Source organism: Rhineura floridana, chromosome 19, assembly GCF_030035675.1.
Source record: "Rhineura floridana isolate rRhiFlo1 chromosome 19, rRhiFlo1.hap2, whole genome shotgun sequence".
Taxonomy (NCBI): domain Eukaryota; kingdom Metazoa; phylum Chordata; class Lepidosauria; order Squamata; family Rhineuridae; genus Rhineura; species Rhineura floridana.
Genome location: NC_084498.1, coordinates 5,341,911 through 5,364,241, shown reverse-complemented (window position 1 = coordinate 5,364,241; position 22,331 = coordinate 5,341,911). Strand labels below are relative to the sequence as shown.

At 42.8% G+C, this 22,331-nt stretch overlaps 1 protein-coding gene and 1 pseudogene across 1 annotated transcript in view; both read left to right on the top strand.

Annotated features, from left to right (window-relative positions):
* CUX2 (cut like homeobox 2) overlaps positions 1–22,331 on the top strand; it is a 274,563-nt gene that overhangs the window by 69,897 nt on the left and 182,335 nt on the right. The gene's annotated exons all lie outside the window — the stretch shown is intronic.
* On the top strand, positions 6,678–6,796 carry LOC133373592 (5S ribosomal RNA; annotated as a pseudogene).

The window sequence follows — 22,331 nt, the reverse complement described above, 5'->3', positions numbered from 1 at the left end:
TGTCATTGGCAAACTGGCAAATTTTTGCTCACTCCTAACTAGATAATTTATGAACAAGTTAAAAAGAATAGCTCCCAATACTGATCCTTGGGGGATTTATACAACCCTCCACTGTGAGAACTGTGTTTTTTCCTACTCTCTGCTTCCTGTTCTTTAACCATTTATCATCCTCTTATATCCAGAATCTCAGCCGGAGAGGTTCTTTTCCAGCCCCGTTACATCAAATCCTTCAAACGAGAGATGCCAGGGTTTGAACCTGCACCCTTCTTCATGCCAACCATGTGTGCTATGATTGTTTAGGAGAGAGGAAGCAAAACATGGGATGAACTTGAGGAAGTGCGTGTAGATTAGGGCTGGGGGAGAATTTATATTCCGTTCACATTTCAAGCTGAATTTATCACATTTGCATTTTCCGAAACAATATGAGAACCCAAACCCAGCCATCCTTCAAAATCTACACAGATCCAAATTTTGCGATGTCATTTGCCAGCCAACCAACAGATGCTTACAAAAATGCATCTGTAAAGGGAAAGTGTGCATAAAAATGAATATATGAGTGAAAATAACATGCAAAATGCATTTTATGATGAGGAATGGCTTGCAAAAATGTGTGCGCAAGTCAGAACTGGAGAAATTTGCACTAAAATGCTGGAGAAAAAGATCTACAAATTGTTGCAGAAATGTGGAGAACTGAATTTAAGATTGGAAAAATGAACTGAGAGAACTGGAATGGGCAGATCTTTCCATCCCTACTACAGATGGATTGATAACCCATCCTGCTCTCCCTCTCTGCTTCAAGGCCACCTCATTCCTGTTAATGTGTAAACACAAATGCGTTTTATATCTAGGGGAAATTAGATGTAGTGTCTTAGCTCCACGACCTGAATGCTTTGGCTTGATCTTGCAGTATGAACTTTGTCTAAGTCGGGAGTCTGCTGATGTACGGCGACCCCAGAAAATGGTCCGTGACCTTTGGTTGAGGACGAGGCCCAAGCCGGAGGCTAATTGCAGCTTAGTCATTGAGGAGTGTTAGTCAATAAGCCAATAGGTCTTTGGTCTGAACAAAGGGGAGAAGGCTTGGGTGGTTGGAAATGCTGTTGAGAGGAATTTTGTCATCAGGAAATGAAGGACATTCTCCCTCCCCCCATGTGTGGGGCGTGAAAAGGCTTTTTTTGCCTTTTCCGTTTTGGTGGGGATGCAGGCTAGCTTCTTCTCTGTGGCAGTCCCCGCTAACGCCATCCACAAATGCAGACTGCATTTGTCTCCCATGCTAGCAACTTTTTGCCAGTTGCTAAAAACGCTCTTGTTTGTTCAACCCTTTGGGTAGGATTGATGTGGCTGTTGTTTTACCTCTTCTTGATGCTATCGTATTGTTATTTTATTACAGTTTTTAAATGAGTGTTTGAATGCTTTGTTTTGTTATTACATTGGATGGCACATGCACACAGACACACACACAGGCTCCCTTTGGAAAGATGGGCAGGGTAAAAATATAACTATCAAGCAAACGTGAAGGTTTTTGGGAAAGCAGTAATGGCTGCCTCCTCCTTTTCAGGGCTGATGAGGACATCACCTTCTTTTTTGATTGAAGCCTGGCGATTTTCTGGTGTGGTTGTGCCCCTGTTGCAGGGTTCATCCATGGCAAGTAGCGGCTTGGTGTTCTGTATCGCTTCTTGGAAGATTCCCTCCCCTCTCCCCGACACCCCACCATCTTTTCTAAATATCCCACCGAAAGAAGCCTTACTAGGGAGGGGTGGTTGTGGAGAGTTCTGGAGCCTAGGTGTTGCCTTTTGGAGCAAGCGAGGCCTCCCTGCGGATGTCTCCACTGTCCAAGGAGTAAAGACAGATGGCAACTGGAGTCAGGGCCTTTTCAGTGGTGGTGTCCCATTTGTGGAACTCATCTGGCCCCTGCTTTGCTACTTTCAAGCTTTTAAGTTCTGAGCTTCAGTCGTTGGGTTAATCTGCTCCTTTAATTTGTTGGATTGGGGAGGGGGGGTTAACTTCATGGCATGCATCCCCCTCAAGCTTACCCCACCCCATCCAACTCCAGGATATTTACTATAACCTGTCAGGGGCACTGGCCAGCCCTCCTCTTTCCCTGCCCTCTTATTTTCCTCTCCTGATATTCTGTATCTCAGCTGTGCTCTTGACCGTGGACACAATTTGTCCAATTTCTGGTTCCTGTAGACTAGGAGTGAGGGCCTGTGGACCTCCTAGATAATGCGGAACTTCAGTTCCCAAGGAACCCAGCCGGGATAGCCAATGCTCAAGCATGATGGGAACATCTGAAGGGCCACAGGATCTCCATTGCTCTTTCTCAGCTTACCTGCCACTGCCATTCTTGCATGTGTATAGTTCTGGGTTTGTTTGTTTTTTAAAGATAAACTTTTTTTTCATTTTCTTTATTACATACGTCGTCTGCAAGCACAGGAAGAACTTTGAGCAGATAGAAACCGCTAGCTTATTTTTGAATGGCCCTGAAACGCCTCCAAACTAATAGTTGTTCAACTACCTAAGTTTGCTATTACAGGGAATAAGGACAATGCAACACCTGTCGGGGATGTTTTAAGCTGGATTCCTGCATTGAGCAGAGGGTTGGACTTGATGGCCTTATAGGCCCCTTCCAACTCTACGGTTCTATGATTTTGTTAATTATTATTTATTATTTATTGATTTAAAATATTTCTATCCTGCCCTTCTACCCTGCAAAAGGGCACTCAGGGCGGCTGCAATAAAATTGCACACATTTATAATAAAATACACAATAAAAACACAAACATTACAGTAAATTAAAATGCATAGATACAATTAAAATACATAAAATGCATCATGCATACACACACATACAAATGTGCATACATGTATATATGTGCATACACACATGAGGGAGTGAGAATAAAAGAACTTAAAAGATAAAGATAAAAATCTTAAATGTCCTTAATGTCCTCCTGGCGGTAAATGTGTGGACAGAGCGCTGTCTCTACGCTGACAGCCCTGTCTCTTGCCCTTCCTTTAAAGCCTTATGGTAGGGATTTTGGCAGCCTTTCCCAAGCTGGTGCCCTCCATACATTTTGGGCTACAAGCCCCCAGCTGATGGATCAAACTGCCGTGTGGGCTGGAGCTGATGGGAGCGGTAGAAGTTGGATTGCGGGATGGAGACAAAAGAAAGAGAACTCCAGGCCAACTTTGCTAAAGATGTGCCGGCTTGCAAAGGGTTATATTTCAATAGTGTTTAAATTCTCTTCTTCTGTGGCGGTGTTGTCTTGAGGAGAGTTTAATTGCTGGCAAATATGTTAAATGTTTAAAAAGAAAAGAGAAGTCACATTACTTTTCCCCCTTTCTATTTTGGGTGTTGGGATCACTTGAGAATTCCGTCGGAGCAGCTGTGGTGGCATCGCAAAGGCAAGCTGAACAGATTAGGTTAATGAAGTAATTGCGCTTATTTGAAGGAAACTTTGTTTCAGCCATATGCCAAAAGTTGGAGACTTTAGAAAGTACAGACCTTTTTTTTTAACTGTTAAAATTTTGTTTTGTTTTCCCATCTTTTCTTATTATTGGCTTAAACTTGTAAGCTGCGACCAACTTCTCTGTATGCTCGATTTGAAGGTGCTACAACTGTCAACCAGTTTAAAGAGTTTTTAGTGGATGAGTTATCTGCCTTTTAATGGATTGGTTGATTTAAACTGAAATAAATGTGCGTTTTGCTAAATTTTGCATATTGCTAAAGAGCCATAGCTCAACAGTATGTGTGTATATATATGTGTGTGTGCGTGTGTGCGTGTGTTCACCTGTTGCCAACTCTTTGCGAGCCCCATAGAAACAAATGCTCCATTTTTGTGGATTGTGACCCATGTTTCACCCTCTTTGTTTGAGCCCTCAGTGGGTCTTGAACTGGGGATTTGAGGGATATTGCCACCCCACCTTTGGCCAAAAGAGAGAACTGTAGGCAGGTATGCCAAGGAAGCCTCCTACAGGAGAGCGGATCAAGGGTTACACTCTAGCTTGGCCATAGAGATCATGCTTTGGTAACTTCCAGATTGGACTGTTGCAATATGGTGTGCATGGGGCTGCCCTTGAAGACTGTTTGGAAGCTGCAGCTAGTGTAGAACACAGCAGGGAGGCTGCTGGTGGGTGTCTGTGGCTGGGCACATATTACTCCATGTATCTGCATGGGTTGCCAGTTCCCTGCGTAGCCCAATTTAACATGTTCACAGTGACTTATAAAGCCCTAAGTGACTTGGGCCCCATATATCTGAAGGAGCACCGCCTCGCATATTGACCTGCTTGGGTGGCAGTGGTGTGTGAGAGGGCCTTCTCTGTGGTGGCCCCCAGTTTGTGGAATGTCCTGCCCTCTAAAGTGCATCTTGGGCCATCATTGTATGCTTTTCAGCGATTGGTCGAGACATGCCTCTTTAATGCAGACCTTTGGATGAGTGAAAGTTCTCCCTCCTCCGGTATTGTTGCTCTGTGCTGCTTCTGCCCCTTCCTCCTTCCTTTCATTATTGGTGTTGTTGTTGTTGTTGTATTTATTACCCACCCTTCATCAGCAGGTCTTAGGGCGGGTTACAACAGTTTAAGATTCAATATTAAAAGCAGTCAACGAGGACACTGAACTTGTCAAGGTTTATCAGTGCATTGGCATAGTCATTAACCAAAATGGAGGCAATTGTCAAGAAATTAGGTGGCTAGGACTGGGGGGGAACTATGAGAGTACTAGAAAAGGTCCTCAGATGCAAAGATGTATCACTGAACGCTAAAGTCAGGATCATTCATCTCTGTGTATGGATGTGAAAGTTGGACAGTGAAAAAAGGGGATAAGAGAAAAATCAACTCCTTTGAAATGTGGTGTTGGAGGAGAGCTTTGTGCATACCATGGACTGTGAAAAAGACAAATAATTGGGTGTTAGAACAAATTAAACCAGAACTATCACTAGAAGCTACAATGATGAAACTGAGGTCATCATACTTTGGACACATCATGAGAAGACATGATTCACTAGAAAAGACACTAATGGTGGGAAAAACAGAGGGGAGTAGAAAAAGAGGAAGGCCAAAGAAGAGATGGATTGATTCCATAAAGGAAGCCACAGACTTGAACTCCCAAGATCTGAACAGGGTGGTTCATGACAGATGTTATTGGAGGTCGCTGATTCATAGGGTCACCGTAAGTCATAATCAACTTGAAGTCATGAAACAACAACAAAACACATTACAGTCACAGGAATCAGGATGGGTCCTGGAAACACGCATCTCAGGTGTCAAAGGCCAGGGTGAAGAGGTGCATCTTTTGCATTCCCCAAAAAAAACATACAGTGAAGTCTCCAGATGTTTATTTATTTATTTATTACATTTGTATACCGCCCCATAGCCAAAGCTCTCTGGGAAGTTTACAACAATTAAAACATTAAAAACAAATATACAAATTTAAAAACAGATATACCTCGGTGGGGAGGGAGTTCTGCAGCTTAGGGGCTGCCACTGAGAAGGCCCTCTCCCTGAGCTTCTGCGGATGGCATTGCTACCAAAAGGGCCCCCCTCTGCTCATCTTGACACCCGAGAGGGTCTCTAGTTATTTTTGTTTGATTGTTGGCTGACTTTCATGGTTTGTAATTTTATGATTCAGATGAATTGTGTATTCTTTTTCATTCTGGTATTTTTGCAGCCTTCCCCGGCGCTGTTCGTCAAAAGGCAGGCTCCGAGTACCGACAATAAATGGGTGAAGGAGCTTGTTTTGGTGGGGGCACCAGGCGCGGTCCTGGCTGGTTTGTGGGTCACAGCAGAATAGACAGGCAGTTTCTGTCCCCGGCGATGGTGGTCCTCCATCCTGAGTGAAGGGCTGAAGAGTAAAGAAACACGCTCGCAAAGTGTGGGGCCTTATCATGTTTACACCGAGTGGGTGGGTTTTTTTGTTTTCACATTATAAAGTCAGAAGGTGACTAGGGGCTGGCCTTTGCGTGCTGGGAAAAGGCTGGGAGGGGAGGAGGAGAGAGGGTACGGGCAGTGGGGCTAATGTGACTCCAATGAAATGGATGTGCCACCACCGTAAACGCCATGTTTTATCGCTGCATTATAGTTTAAAGGGACGTGGAAATAAAATCTAATAAATCATTGTCTGGTCTCTCAGCAAGCGAGAGAGAACCAGATATCAGCCTTAATCTCTTTGCCACCAGATGCAAAGGCTTCACTGGTCTCTCTCCCCCCCCACACACACATTGTATCCTCTCTACACACCCTTTTGTAGCCTGAGAATGCTGTGCATGAGGAAGATTGACGCCTGTGGGGTTTTTTTCTTCCTGGAGGATCTACCATGTTACAACAGCACTGTGTTGTCGGTTTGTTGGTGTTTTAACTCTTTTGAAAACTTTGAAATAACAGGGCTCGCTCTGTACAAAGTACAGGAGGAGCAATTTTTTTTTGAACATTTCTTTTACTTCTAAGATTATACAACCTTCTAAGATCATACAATAATCTGGCCAGGGTTGGATACTTCTTTCTGTTTCTCTATCACTGTCACCCTTTGACTGTCCTTTCTCACTGTCAGAGGTATTGCATTATTGGATTCAGTATGTACACGTTTATCTCCTGCTGCTACCAAACCGCTTGATGATGTAGATGGGATGCTATCCTCAGGATTCACTATCTCTTTGGCCACATTGACACCATACATATATTCCACTGCCTATGGCCATGCTATCCTGAACACGCCCAATCTTGTCTGATCTCGGAAGCTAAGCAGGATCAGGCCTGGTTAGTACTTGAATGGGAGACTGCTTGGGAACACCAGGTGCCATAGGTTTAGAGGAAGGCAATGATAAACCACTTCTGAATACCTCTGACCATGAAAACCCTATGAATATATCCAAAAAAGATTCATAGGTTCACCATAAGTTGTAATCGACTTGAAGGCATATAACAACAACAACGAACAGTCATCGCTTTCCCAAAACAATTCTGGGAAGTATAGTTCGTATGAACTTCAAAAATAAAGGTGGCTATTACTTTATACCAGAGGGTAGAGAGGAGCGTGTGGAGGAACTAGCCTACTGTACAACGGTGATGTTTACACTAGTTGCTCCGCCTACTTGAGGTTCTGGCCCCACCCACCACTGACATGTGGCCCCCAGAAAATTGCTCAGAAGGGAATGAGGCCCTTGGTCTGAAAAAGGTTCCCCATCCCTGTTTTACAGCCACTGCCATCACCTGCCACTGGGATGGGATCTGTTGGCTGGTACTGCATTCCATTAACCTAACAGGCAGTATTGATTCAAGTTAATTCTTTGTCTGCCCACTCCAATATTATTTCCTCTCAAAAATATCAGTATTAATATAAATACTTTGAAAGAAAGTTATCAATATTTTGAAAGTAAGTATTGGTATTGTGAAAGAAACGACTGGTATTTTGAAAGGGAAGCAGCTTCATGTCTTCCTCCTCCTTTGCTATTATAGGTTATTATAGGCTTGGCTTTGTTCCTTTCCACTTGGAGCTTGGATTATTTGAGTGGAGGGGGGTGGCAGAGAGAGGGGGGGCAGTACTGCTGTCCTGTGACTAAAATCAATAAAAAGGACATATCTAACGGAATATTCGGGAGGGGGGAATCCAGTGCTGAAGTTCGGAGCAAACAGGATCACACTGCAAAGATGGAGAATATGCAGTGCATTAAAAAAAAATCCAGTGCTAAATCCGAATTCAGTGAAATTCTCGCCTGTCCCTACCTGCCAACTTTCGTCAGCCCCTGAGAAACACAATCGTGTCAGTATGTTCCAGTTCTGCACCTCTTTCATCAAGATTTTTGGGGTTTTCCTTGCTGCTGGAAACAATTTTGGGCTAGGCTTTTTATAGGCCTCTAGGTGTGCCTAGAAACCTGGGGAGATTACTGGGGGGATTAATCTGGAAGGATTACTGTGCTTAATTTTAGTTGCTGAACACAGCACACCCACTACTAACTAAAAATGCTGTTTTAGTCATGGGCTGGGCACTTAGATCAGCGACCTTCCAAACTGCCATCAGATGGCAAATCTGAGATACTGGATGGTAGTTCCAGATTGGCGTTTGGGTATCACATGACTCCCCCAGCCAAGAGGATCCTGGGCTGCTCTGCAAGTGCCCTAGCTGTAGCTAACTACAGTTCCCCTCTCTGACCAGTAGTCCTGGTGCTGCACTGAGGACAATGGCAGTGCCACCCTCGCAGGGTTCCTAGTTCGAGACCCATGCCACCTTCTTTTTTTAAAAAAACCAAACATTCACACCCACAGCAGGCTGGAAAGATAAGGCAGACCGTAGCTCGTTTTCCTCATCAAGGATACAATGAAAGTTTTGAGAGTGAGGCAAGGCACGAAAGAGTCAGTGCCCAAGATGCAACACCCCACTCTGTTTTCTTATGTGGCCGTTAATGATTTCACGTTGTGTATGGCGACAGTGTCTTTCAACTTGCTTAATCGGAGCAGACTTGATGCTGTCGCTGTTTATTAACCTTTGTTGAAAATGAAGACGGTATTTTTCCCTCCCTCCCTCCTAATCTGTGATTGTTCTTCACATCAGAGCCTATCAAGTGGGGGTGGAGATCCCAATTTGGCATTCATTAAAGCTGTGAGAATTTTGTAATGACTATTGAAAACTACGTGATGTTTGGCGCATGAAATGATATTTGTTCAATTCATCATGATACCTGTAAAAAGTGTGCATGGTGTGTGTGGGGGCAACCTGATCTGCCAGTTCAAAAGGGTAGATGTTTTATTTACTGTTAAGTGTGGCTCACTTTCTCCCCCCCCCCTTCAAATTTGTTGGCCCAGTAACTGAGTGGGGGCAGCATTCATTCATGCACAGTATCCAGACAAAGGAAACCCTTCATGGGAGGAATTGGTTTTCAGCTGTTGAAGGAAGGAGGAAAAAGCAATTTTGCTTCATTCATTGAAAGCTTTGCAACTGAAAGGAGTGTAAACTTTGGGAAAGTTCTGTCTAAAAACAATAAACAGTGATGATGTGGCTGTACTACTTGGGTTTTTAATATTTTCTTCGAGTCACCAGAAGTCCCCCCCCCCCACATAATACTAGAACTCAGTGGGGTCAGTGTTGGAGGAAGATTCAGGACCAACGAAAGAAAAGTCTTCGCAAAGCATATGGTTCAACTGTGTCATTTCCTCCCACAAGAGGCAGTGGTGGCCACCAGCTTGAATGGCTTTAAAAGAAGATGAGACACACTTGGCTACCAATGTTTACCAGCCACGATGGCCATGTTCTGCCTCTGCTGTCGGACGCAGTATGCTTTGCATTTCCGAATGACTAGTATTCAAAGTGGGGAGCGCACTGTTGCATTCATGTCTCGCTTGCAGGCTTCCAGTGGGCATCTGGTTGGCCACTGTAAGAACAGGATGCTGGCCTGATCCGGCAGGGCTTAGGTGATGGTCGTATAATCAATTTAATCATGGTGTGCCTGGATTTGCAAGGAAATAAAAAGTGTCTTTTTGAAGAGAATATTTTCTTTGTTTTTAGAGATGACGTGTGTCTTGCAGAGGATGCCATCTCAGAAGAGGCATTTCCTCCTGTGTGCAGGGGTAGCCAAGGTGGTGCCCTCCAGATGTTCCTGGACTCTCAAATCCCATCATCCCTAACTATTGCCCGTGCTGGCTGGGGCTGAGTTGGAGTCCATCAGCATCTGGTGGACACTATCTTAGCTATCCCTGGAACAGGGAAGGCGTTTTCGAAGATGGCGACTGCTGTTTCCACCTACTACATTTTTCTTTTACAAAAAAATTGAGTTTATCCCTTAATTTAACTGGGGGCACCTATTTTAGTCTATTAAAAGGTTCCTAAATGATTGATCAGACTGATTGATTTATAGAACTTTGCAGTCCTGTTTTTAACCAAGCATCAGAAATGCGCAAGGAACAGAATGCAGAAAGGGTCATTTCCCCCCTTCAACTAAGAATGCTTACGGTTGTTGTTTGGGAGCGTGTGTGTGTGTGCTCTGCTTGAAAAAGAGAAAAAAATAAGTTGTGCTGAGGTGATTTTGGGCCAAGAGGAGCTTAGATTTTCAAATCTAAGTGCATTCATCGCTTTAAACTGATGCAAATTGTGCCTGCTACTGTTATTTTCCAGATATTAAGCAAATACTAAGTAATGTATTCAGGGAGAGGGAGGAAGATGAGGAAGGAGAGCAGTGCCCCCGTTCCCCCCTGAGCTTTACCCCACCCCACCCCCAGTCTCTGGAGTTTTAGGCTTGGATCAGAGGGTTTCCTCCAAGGCAACACTACAAGACCTTGGGCCATTTGTGTTTACACAAGGACAAGGAGCCACAATAGAGATTTAAAAAATTAGGAATTATATGAAGAAAGGGACTCTTCTGTCTCTTCTCCCCACACCCCTAACTTTCTTGTAATACAGTATCGGCGAAAGGCTATAGTTCACTGGCAGAACACCTGCTTTGCACGCAGAAGGTGCCAGGTTCAATCCCCAGAATCTCCAGGTGGGGCTGGGAAAGTCTGAAACCCTGGAAAGCCGCTGCCCATCAGTGTAGACAATACTGAGCTACGTGGACTAGTGGTCTGAGTTGGCACAAGGCTTCTTCCTATATTCCTGTTTAAATTAGCTCTTTGTTCATAACCATGAAGGCTAGAATCTTATTTTAATTTTAGGAGGAAAGCCGTAGCTCAGCCGCAGAGCATGCTTGGATACAAGAGGTCCCAGTTTCAGTCTTTGGCTTCTTTAAGTGTGGCTGGGAAAGATCCCTGCCTGAAACCTCTCCAGAGCTGCTGCTAGTCATTGTTGTTGTTATGTGCCTTCAAGTCGGTTACGACTTATGGCGACCCTATGAATCAGCGACCTCTGTTGTGAACCACCCTGTTCAGATCTTGTACGTTCAGGTCTGTGTCTTCCTTTATGGAATCAATCCATCGCTTGTTTGGCCTTCCTCTTTTTCTACTCCCTTCTGTTTTTCCCAACATTATTGTCTTTGCTAGTGAATTACGTCTTCTCATGATGTGTCCAAAGTATGATAACCTCAGTTTCATCATTTTAGCTTCTAGTGATAGTTCTGGTTTTTGTTCTAACACCCAATTATTTGTCCGTTTCGTGGTCCATGATATCTGCAAACCTGTCCCCCAACACCACATTTCAAATGAGTTTATTTTTCTCTTATCCGCTTTTTTCACTGACCAACTTTCACATCCATACATAGAGATATCATGATCTGAATGATCCTGACTTTAGTGTTCAGCGATACATCTTTGCATTTGAGGACCTTTTCTAGTTCTCTCATAGCTGCCCTCCCCGGTCCTAGCCTTCTTCTGATTTCTTGACTATTGTCTCCATTTTGGTTAATGACTGTGCCAAGGTATCGATAATCCTTGACAAGTTCAATGTCCTCATTGTCAACTTTAAAGTTACATAAATCTTCTGTTATCATTACTTTAGTCTTCTTGACGTTCAGCTGTAGTCCTGCTTTTGTGCTTTCCTCTTTAACTTTCATCAGCATTCGTTTCAAATCATGACTGGTTTCAGCAAGTCGTATCGTCCGTATATCTTAAATTATTGATATTCCTCCAATTTTCACACCTCCATCTTGGTCCAATCCCACTTTCCGTATGATATGTTCTGTGTAAAGATTAAACAAATAGGGTGATAAAATACACCTCTGTCTCACACCCTTTCCGATTGGGAACCAATTGGTTTCTCCATATTCTGTCCTTACAGTAGCCTCTTGTCCAGAGTATAGGTTGTGCATCAGGACAATCAGATGCTGTGACACCCCCATTTATTTTAAAGCATTTTAAAGGTAGTCAATGTTGACAATACATATGGTTCAATATGGCAATCACTTATCTTTATACCTGACGAGGTGCGCCTGGCGCCAACACTGTTATCTTTTCAGCGCCAGGTCAAGACTTTCCTCTTCTCCCAGACATTTTGGCATGTGTTTTAAATTGTTTTTAAATTGTTTTAAATTTTCAAATGGTGTTTTAAATTGTTTTTAAAATATGTGTTTTAAATTGTATATTTGTTTTAATGTTTTTGATTGCTGTAAACCGCCCAGAGAGCTTTGGCTATGGGGTGGTATACAAGTGCAATAAATAAATAAATAAATAAATAAACAGTGGCTTCAGCAGTGAACAAAAGAGATACTTGGCCTCACAGCAGATAATTTTTTGCAGAATTTACTCCCACAAGATGCAATGATAGCCTCTAGCTTAGAATTTTTTTTAAAAAAATCATAAATTGAGCCTCCCTATTCAGAGGCAGTCTGTCTGCGGCTATCAGTTACTGGCGACAAGCTACAGGGGAAAGGGCAGTATCCTTCATGCCCTGCTTGTGAGCCTCCCAGAGACATCTGGTTTGTCACTGGTTCATAGCAGAGCTCTGGGCAAAAACTGATTTGGGTTTGGTGAGACCCAGGCATCTCAGTTCTTTCATTTCCTGGGGTTCTTTTTTGCACTGCTGTTGGCACAAGGGAGCGATATTGGAGGTGTGCCCCAGGGCACTTTTGACCCTCCCAGGCAGGCAGCTCTCCTGCATGCCTTTAGGAAGAATCGAGTCATGTGGCAGTGTCAAAATTCAATATCCTCCTGGTCTGCCTACTATTGTGGAGAGAGGCTGTGCAGGAATTGGTTTCGTAGGAACATCTGGAATTAATGAGCCGGGCTGGTGCAGAAATCAATGCCTCCTCCTTTAATTGCACCATGTCGAAGCTTTGTCTTTTTATTTTGAATTATGTAGTTACAATGGGAGACATCTCTTTAAACCGTTCAGCTCTTGGTCTCCTGAGAGGGTCTAGAAGGAGGGGCTTTTGTGCTTCTAATGCTGTGATTCCTGAACTGGGAGCTGAAGCGCAACTCCACCCCCACCCTGATGTTTTGGAGGCACCCCAACATTTTTAATGGGCTTACTAATGCAAGTATGTCGGTGTTATCAACAAATATTTTGTGAATATCCACTCTTAATTATCACTCTTCCAGTACTTTTTGCATTTCATCTCCCTCTTGACATGATCTGTGGGGTTGCCTACTACTGGGTTTAGGAGGTCCAAGCAAAGGGGGGGGGTCAGTAGTCCCAGGAGTCTGGGTAGACTGGAAAGTGAGGCAGAAGCAGCACCTTAGAAAGGGACCAAAGTGTGCATTTCAGGACCACGGTTAGCAATCCTGTTGCTGAGCCAGAATATACAAGTTGTCTCAGCGGTGCCTTGGAAGCAATTAGCACAGTGGTAGCCAGTGTAGTGCCCTCCAGATGTTGTTAAACTACAACTCCCATCATCATTAATCATTGGCTATCTTGACTGGGGGCTGATGAGAGTTGGAGTCCAGTTATACCTGGCGGGCATCATGTTAGCTTCCCCTGAATTAACAGATCTTTATAACCTGAGATAGTTATTCATTGGCTAAGGTCCTCCCCCCGTGCATCTGGATAGTTACAAGGCTGGGGTCTTCCTCTGTAGTGGTTGGCGTCTTCTAGGCTTCTAGGCTGTGGAGTGACCTCCGCAGGGCTGTCCTGATCCTCCAAGAAGTCTGTGGACCAATCATCAGAGTCTGGTACATCACAGAGTTTGGACAGTATTCATCCAGGGTTCAGAAAAGAGCACTGCTCTCATAGGGATGGCTGCTTGTGGTGTCTCACCAGGAACAGAAGGGTCACTGTCACTTACCTAACTTGCAGAGCTTTTGTGAAGATAACCCCCATCCCCCAAGCTTCTTGGAGGAAGCATGCAATGAAACTCTCATAATTGTTTAACGGTTTATTCATTTGACTGTAAACAATTAAATGTTAAATAAACAATGTTCTGATGTGCAACCTATACTGTGGACAAGAGGTTACTGTAAGAATATGGAGAAACCGATTGGTTCCCAATTGGAAAGGGTGTGAGACTGGGGTGTATTTTATCACCCTATATGTTTAATCTATATACAGAACATATCATACGGAAAGCGGGATTGGACCAAGATGAAGGAGATGTGAAAATTGGAGGGAGAAATATCAATAATTTAAGATACGCAAACAATACCATACTACTAGCAGAAACCAGTAATTATTTGAAACGAATGCTGATGAAAGTTAAAGAGGAAAGCACAAAAGCAGAACTACAGCTGAACATCAAGAAGACTAAAGTAATGACAACAGAAGATTTATGTAACTTTATATGTTGACAACAAGGACATTGAACTTGTCAAGGATTATCAATACCTCAGCACAGTCATTAACCAAAATGGAGACAATAGTCAAGAAATCAGAAGAAGGCTAGGACTGGGAAGTGCAGTTATGAGAGAACTGGAAAAGGTCCTCAGATGCAAAGATGTGTCACTGAACACCAAAGTCAGGATCATTCAAACCATGGTATTCCTGATCTCTATGAATGGATGTGAAAATTGGACAGTGAAAAAAGTGGATAAGAGAAAAATCAACTCATTTGAAGTGCGGTGTTGAAGGAGAGCTTTACGCATACCATGGACTGCGAAAAAGACAAATAATTGGTTGTTAGAACAAATTAAACCAGAACTATCATTAGAAGCTAAAATGATGAAACTGAGGTTATCATACTTTGGACACATAATGAGAAGACATGATTCACTAGCAAAGACAATAATGCTGGGAAAAACAGAAAGAAGTAGAAAAAGGGGAAGGCCAAACAAGAGATGGATTGACTCCATAAAGGAAGCCACAGACCTGAACTTACAAGATCTGAACAGGGTGGTTCATGACAGATGCTATTAGAGGTTGCTGATTCATAGGGTCACCATATGTCGGAATCGACTTGAAGGCACATAACAACAACCAACAATGAGCAAATAAAGTTGAGTGGAATCTGTTCTTCCTGCTAAATGAACTTGTTTTCTGTTGGATAGGCAGCCAACTTCTCCCTTCTAAAGCAGCATTGATACAATTTCAAAGGATTTTATCTGACTATGTCAGGTCTGGGGAACCTGAGGCCCTCCAGATGTTGTTGGACTGCCAACTCCCAACAGTCCCAGCCAACGCAGCTGGTGGCAAGCGGTGATGGAAGTTGTGCTTTAACAACATCTGGAGGGCCACAGGTTCCCTAGCCCTGGACTAGGGAACCTAGCAGGTTGATTTGAGTGTAGACCGAGTGTGTCTTATTTGAATTCAAGTCAGAGAGTAACAAATAGTTGCCTGGGGAAAAAAAGACTTCATTTTGAATTTACAACTAGTGAGGCAGGCAACATCAATGCCTGAAAGATCTTTAAAAGGTCTTATGTTCACAAAATAAGAATGTTAAGCCACAACACTTGTGCTTTTTTGAGTGGCCACCCTGTTCTGCAGCCTTCAGTTTCCCACCTCCAAGTATTTCCTGCCCCAGGGGTGTCCAGGTTGGTGGGAAAGTGCTGGGATTCCCATGTTGAACTTGCTCCACAGACTGTGTGGCCTAGTGGAGTCAAAGGGAATTTGGAACTGACACTGTAGCCGTACTCCGTGCCTGGTCCCTGGGAAGTTTGGAGCACAGGAAGAGGGAATTGCACTGTTCCAGCATATGAGAACATATAATGTTGGCTTCATCCTCTTGTTCCATCTCTCGAGCCCTTGGGACTCTCTCCCCAAGTCAAGTGCCCTCATGGGCCCTGCCAACAGTGCGATGTGGCTGCAGAAAAGGCAAATGCTGTTCTAGGCTGCATTAGCAGAAGTATCGTTTCCAAATCACATGAAGTACTAGTTCCCCTCTACTTGGCACTGGTTCGGCTGCGACAGACTGGAACAGGTTCAGAGGAAGGCAATGAGGATGATTAGTGGATTGGAAACAAAGCCCTATGAGGAGAGACTGAAAGAACTGGGCATGTTTAGCCTTGAGAAGACTGAAACGAGATATGATAGCACTCTGAAAGGTTGTCACCCAGAGAAGGGCCAGGATCTCTTCTCAATCGTCCCAGAATGCAGGACACAGAATAATGGGCTCAAGTTACAGGAAGCCAGATTTCGACTGAACATCAGGAAGAACTTCCTAACTGTTAAGAGTGGTATGGCAATGAAACCAATGACTTAGGGAGGTGGTGGGCTCTCCAACACTGGAGGCATTCAAGAGGCAGCTGGACAGTCACCTATCGGGGATGCTTTAAGTTGGATTTCTGCATTGAGCAGCGGGTGGACTTGATGGCCTTATAGGCCCCTCCCAACCCTACTGTTCTGTGATTCTGTGCTCTGTGCCCTTCCTGAGTGCTTTTGCCTTGAACTGTGATGATGCCCTTTGTTTGCTAGGATGGGACGATGGGGAGGAGATGAAGAAATCTCTGGCTTTTGTGTGTCTAGAATGTGGTTTGCAATACAACGGCAAAGAGTTGCATCCCTCTGCCACTGTTGGTATGCATATTGTGGACCCTACCCCCCACTGGCAAACAGTTTTCTGATGGTTGCCCACAAATAAATGCTGTCCATGGGATGAAAATTATTTTCTCCCAGTTTTCTCCTTAGGTAAGGAGCCTGTATTAGGGATGTGCTAGGACCCCGCCCAGTTTGGATTTGGTACCGAATTTTCCATTAATCCACTTAATCTCTATCGTTGCCTATTGGAGTTTTATGTAGTGATTTTCCACAGCTATTTTCGAAAACCAGTTTTTTAAAAAAAAAACACCCGTGCCTCTAAAATATTGACATTAAGAATGATAATTTTATCGATACTTCCTTTCAAAATATCAATAATCCCTTTCAAAATATTGATATGAATATCAGTATTTTTTGTGAAGGGGAAAGAGCAGCGGACAGAGGACAAATGCGAATCGATACTGGCCTGTTGGGTCGACAGATGCTTTCGAAGCGGCATTGGCCAATGGATCTTATTCCTAGCCTGCATCCTAACGGCCACCAGCCTAATTTCATGAAGATGGAAGGAACTCGGAGGGGGAGCGGAGGGAAAAATGGGGAAAAGCTGAAATGTCAGTGTTCAAGCACCTTGGACAGCTCCTTGAAAGTTCAGACTAAAAGCTGGAGCGCATTCCACTGCCCAACTGACATGGAGCCACTGCCTGCCACTGAATGGTGGGGTGGGGAGAGCACTCTGCAAGGGAGAATGGCGAGCCAAAAAGGGTGGAGCAATGAAAGGGTGAAGCCTTTAGTTCAGATCTCTGGCAAAAATGGTCTGTCCTCCTCTAGCAACCCACGGGGTAGGAGGAGGAAGTGGAGGAGAGGCAGGGGAAAGAGATGGGTTGATAGCCATTTAACTGGAGATGCCAGGGTTTGAATCTGGGATTTTCCACGCGCAAAGCATGTGCTCTACTACTGAACTATGACCCTTCATTTTTCTGGGGTTGCATTGATGGACACTGTTCAGTGGCTTGCAAAATCCTGGAGCCGGTCTACGTTTGAACGTTTTGGACAAAGTTTTACCCCATGTCAGCGAAGCCCATGCCAGTTTGTAGTTGGATCTCATGACTTTGCATTGGGTACATTTCTATGTTCTTGCGATGTTTCATTTTGCCAAGACTTCGTAGATGTTAGCCAGGCTGTATGGCCTGGTGGATCAAAATGTGGTGTGGAAGCTGGGAACGGACAGCGGGCTCTCGCTTTTTCTGCTTGTTTCCGCATCTCTGCGCTCAAATCAGGATGACAAGCTGAACTCGTACATCTCTGGAGACTTTTACAGGTTATAATGAGTATATGGATGCTGAATTTATTAAGGAGGTATTTTCACAGGTCTCCCGGAAGTGCTGAAAGCCTGCAGAATAATCCGGATTGAATTTTAAAAATTCTGTGGAGTCGGAGGATGGGGAAAAATAGTGGTGAGAATTATTATTACTATTTTTATGTAACGAGACAGAGTGATGGAAATATTGTGGAACAGCCTTCGCCAACCTGGTGCCCTCCACATGTTTTGGACCACAACTCCCATCATCCCTGACTATTGGCCATGCTGGCTGGGGATGATGCGAGTTTGAGTCTTAATAATATTTGGAGGGCACCAGGCTTGGGAAGGCTGATTGATTGAATCAAATCTTTGGCCCGCCTGTCCCAGTATGGTCTACACCAGGGTTAGACAGTGTGATAGCCTGCAGATGTTTTGGACTGCAGCTCCCATCATCCCTGACCATAGGCTATGCTAATTGAGGCTGATGGGAGTTGTAGCCCAACAACTTTTGTTTATACTTTGTTTATATAATGTTTTATATTGTCTGTGCAATACACACTTGCTGTATTTTATATATTGTGGTTTTATCATGTTGTACACCGCCCTGGGAGCTGCTAGCTATAGGGCGGTTTAGAAATGCAACTAAATAAAATAAATAAACCGGGCCAAGTTCAAGGTTCTGGTTTTGATGTACAAAGCCCTATGCAGCTTGGGTCCAGGATTCCTGAAAGATCATCTCATCCCTTTAAAATATTTAAAAGTTGTGCAGGGGGAAGGGAGAATTTCACCTTGTGGTTTTTCCCATTACAGTGTTGCAAGAAAACCTGCACTTGGCTGAATTTTCTCTTCTCTTAAAGATACAGAATCATTCTCAGGCCCTGAGCCTGGCAACCCCATCACAAACCCAGAGTTGGCTGTAGATCCTTGCCAGGAGTGAACTCTGTGGCAAACCTGGGTTTGTGGCTGTGTAATGTGTGGAAAGGGTGCTGGCCATATGCCAGGTGGCTAAATCCTGTCTCAGTTTGTACATATGAATCTGATTGTCTGTGTTCAGGAACTGAAAGCCTGCCAAGCAGAAAAGTTTACTTGGGAGTAAGTTCCACTGATTTCAAATGAACTGACTTCCAAGTAGATGTGTTTAACATCACAGCCATAATAATCCCATTTCATGTTTAATTAATTTCATTACAATTTTGGTTTTATTCTGGCCAGAGGATTTTAGTTACAGGCTGTAAGGATCAAAGTGATATTAATACAGTCTGAAAGTAAACAGGGTGTGGATATTTTTAGCAAATTATTCTTTATGGTATTGATTTACATGTAATGTAGTACTTGCATGAGCAGTGGTTATAAATCTGCAAGCATTCATCATCTGAAATAGCTATGAACTTAGTCATTTTTTAATTATTTATTAGATGCCATGATGGTGATCTGGATTCTAAACCTGCCCATCCTTGGAGTTCAAGGAAAGTTAGGTTTTGTTAAAACAACACACAACCATCTAATTAAATCAGGGCTCAATACAGATGCTTCACCCCATTAAAGTTTTTTATTTTGACACACACACACCCAGGGTCAGCGCAATGTAAAAAAACAAAAAAACTTTTGTAGCCTTTACAAACCGTACTGAAGAAAGTGAAGAAAGTTTTGCACCAGCCGATGAGAACACCTCTTTATGCTCTTCCTGTTCAGGTCCTGATTTTGCAGGCCCTAGAGCACCTTCAGAAAGGTGACATCCTTGGATAAAGTGTGTGTGTGTGTGTGAGAGAGAGAGAGAGAGAGAGAGAGAGAGAGAGAGAGAGAGGAGGTACCTTGCTTTTGATCTGTCTGGGCCACGCACCGAATGGGAGTGAAGGTGAAAGCCTTGGCTACCATCAAGCCTGTGAATAGGATATTTCCTGCTGTTGACATGATCTTTGCAATGCTCAGGAAGCTGCTCTTATCCGGCTCAAGATGCCATCTTTTGGGCTTCATGAAATGTTCACTTACAAACAGCTTGGGTGGAAATGTAGCGATTTCACAGTGGGCTAAATCTTTCTCCAACTTTTTTGCTGGCCTTAGGCTGCCTAAATTAGCAGCTGTTTGGGCACCATTATTTGAAACAAACAAACAATGGTGTAATCTTCTTGGGGACTTGATCCCAGCCAATCAGGGTTCATGGGGGGGGGGAGCATCTGGCCCTACAAGTGCTGTTGGATTCCAACTCAGCACAACCCCAGTCAGCTTGGCCAACAGTCAGGGATGGTGGGAGTTGTCATCCAGCAAACATCTGGAGGGCAGCAGGTTCCCCACCCTTCCAAATGAATATGCTAATAGCCCATTGCCAGTTCAGAGTGAGGGTGATGCTGCTTGCTCTCATTCTCTGTGTATGGGCAAACACTTTATCCCCCTTTTGCAGGATTGCCCCCCCCCCAATCAAAAAGGGATGTACTTTTCATAGCTGACAGCAAAATGTGCACCATAGGTAAGGTGGCAACCTTTTAGCTGGGTCGATGCTTGGACTATGTAAAAGGCAAGACTAGGAACTGCATCCTAAGGATGGATAGCTCTGTCAGTTTCTTATTTGTCCAATCTTGAATTCAGTTCTCTGCATTTCTGCAGCAATTTGCAAATATTTTCTCCAGCATTTTAGTGTGAATTTCTCCTGCTAAAAATTCTCATCATATAATGCACATTTGTATGTTATTTCCCCTTATATATTCATTTTTATGAACCCTTTCCCTTAACATACGCATTTTTATAAACATTATTTGGTTGGCAAACTGCATTGCAAATTTCGAATAAGCGAATTTCAAAAGATGGCTCTTTCGGTTCTCTTGTTGTTTTGGAAGTGAAATGTGATAGATTCGGACTTCCGGGAAGGGTGACTTCGCTTGTGCCTGCTTTTGAGACGGGCTCCCGCCTCAGAAGAAGCTTATTCAGATATAAATCAGTCAGAACATTTTTTATTTTGACTGATGAAATTTCTCCCGGGCAGGGAGAAACGTAGAGATCAACCTCAAAAGCCTGTTTTTGTTGGGAGGACTGGATTTCATTAATTTATGAGAAAAGGTCCAGCCAGCAATGCCGGACGGACTTCCGAACAAGCTCTATCTGATTAATGCGACACGTTTATCTTTTCTTCAAAGAGAAAACAGACTAACAGGCAAGCACCCTTCTTTCTATTCTTTTTTTTACTTGGTTTAAATTGTTACAGCAAAAAGAGATTTGTCAAATGAATCAGCTTTAAAGAACTTCTGGGTGAGCTATAACTCTTCTCTGTTATTCACAAAATTAACAGCTTATCTCTGTTTCTATTGCAAAAAGCTGTCCTGGAAGTGCATTCTAAAGATATAAACAGAAGAGGGATTTCTATTCCGAGGAGAAAAAAATAAAAAATATGAACTTTGGAACATTATATTGTCTGGGACTATTCTCTTTTTGGTCTATTTTATTTTGACGAATCTGCTTCTTCACGACGCCACTAACTGTTTTGATGCTGGGAACTAAATTTGTTTTGTATTCTTGAACATAGAGAGATAAGGCAGGCTGCTCTGTTTATACTGTGATGTCATCAAGCCTGGAATATTAACCCAATTGTTGCTGAAATAAGAAGTGGTTCTTCTTTATTTTTGTTTTGTTTTGTTTTCGTGGTTTTAAAAATGGCAATCAAGAAAGTGGCTGAGAATCTGGAAGTAATTATGTTTCAGAAAATAATGGATGAGATTGAGATAACGAAACAAACCCTGCGACAGGGTAGTAAGGAGCTGAAAATTGAACTGAGCAAAATGACGCAGGAGCTTAAAGAAATAGGGGATCCTGTGAGAGAGGAGAATGAGATCAGAGATGAGAAAAGAAAAAATAAAGGGAAGATACAAGCCCTGGAGATTGGAACAAATGTGGAATTGGAAAAAGATCTGGAGTTTATGGATATTAGAAATAAAATCTACTGTTTGGAATTTAACGTTATCTCTGAAGAAATTAATGAAGATATTAGAGATAAAGTTATCAATGGCTTGGATAATTTTCTGGACTGGAATGACGTGATGGAGCTTGATATAGAGAAAATCTATGGAATTAACTGCAGCCATGTGACAATGGAAAAACTCTCAAGAGATGAGCCAGTGCATTTTGTAAAAAAGAAGAACAGAGATATGACTTTACAATAATAATTCAGCAACTTATTCAGAATCGATGGCAAGAAAATATTTGGGATAGAAGAAATTCCCATCAGACTTTTATTATATGACTATGGCTATGACAGCAAGATTATTATGGAATACTGATAATGGAAGATTGGACACTGAAATTACTGGACTTAACAGGACTATTGAAGATGGAAGATGGAATTAATATGGATAATGGAATAATGGCTATTGAAATTATTGGACCTAACAGATTTTGATGAGATGGATTAATCGATATGTTTATTTGGACTACGGTTATGACAATAAGATTATTATTATTATTAACGAGATGGATTAATCGACATGTTTATTTGGAGAAAAATTGATAGATATATTTCTTAAAGAATTGAAACCTCTTTGACTTTTTGTGGAAAGAATAAAGTAATGTTTATGAGATTTGATAATTAATTAAGATAACTACTGGAGGAAAGTGATTTTATAATATAATTTAAGAGACAGGATTGTTATATATTGTAGACCTATAACTGATCTGCGACAAATGGGAAGTCAACATTTTATTTTTTTGTTTAATCATTTGTTTTGTTTTGTTTTTTGTCTTTGAATGTTTTATGATTTTGTTTTGTTTGTTTTATGAAAATTTGAATAAAAATTA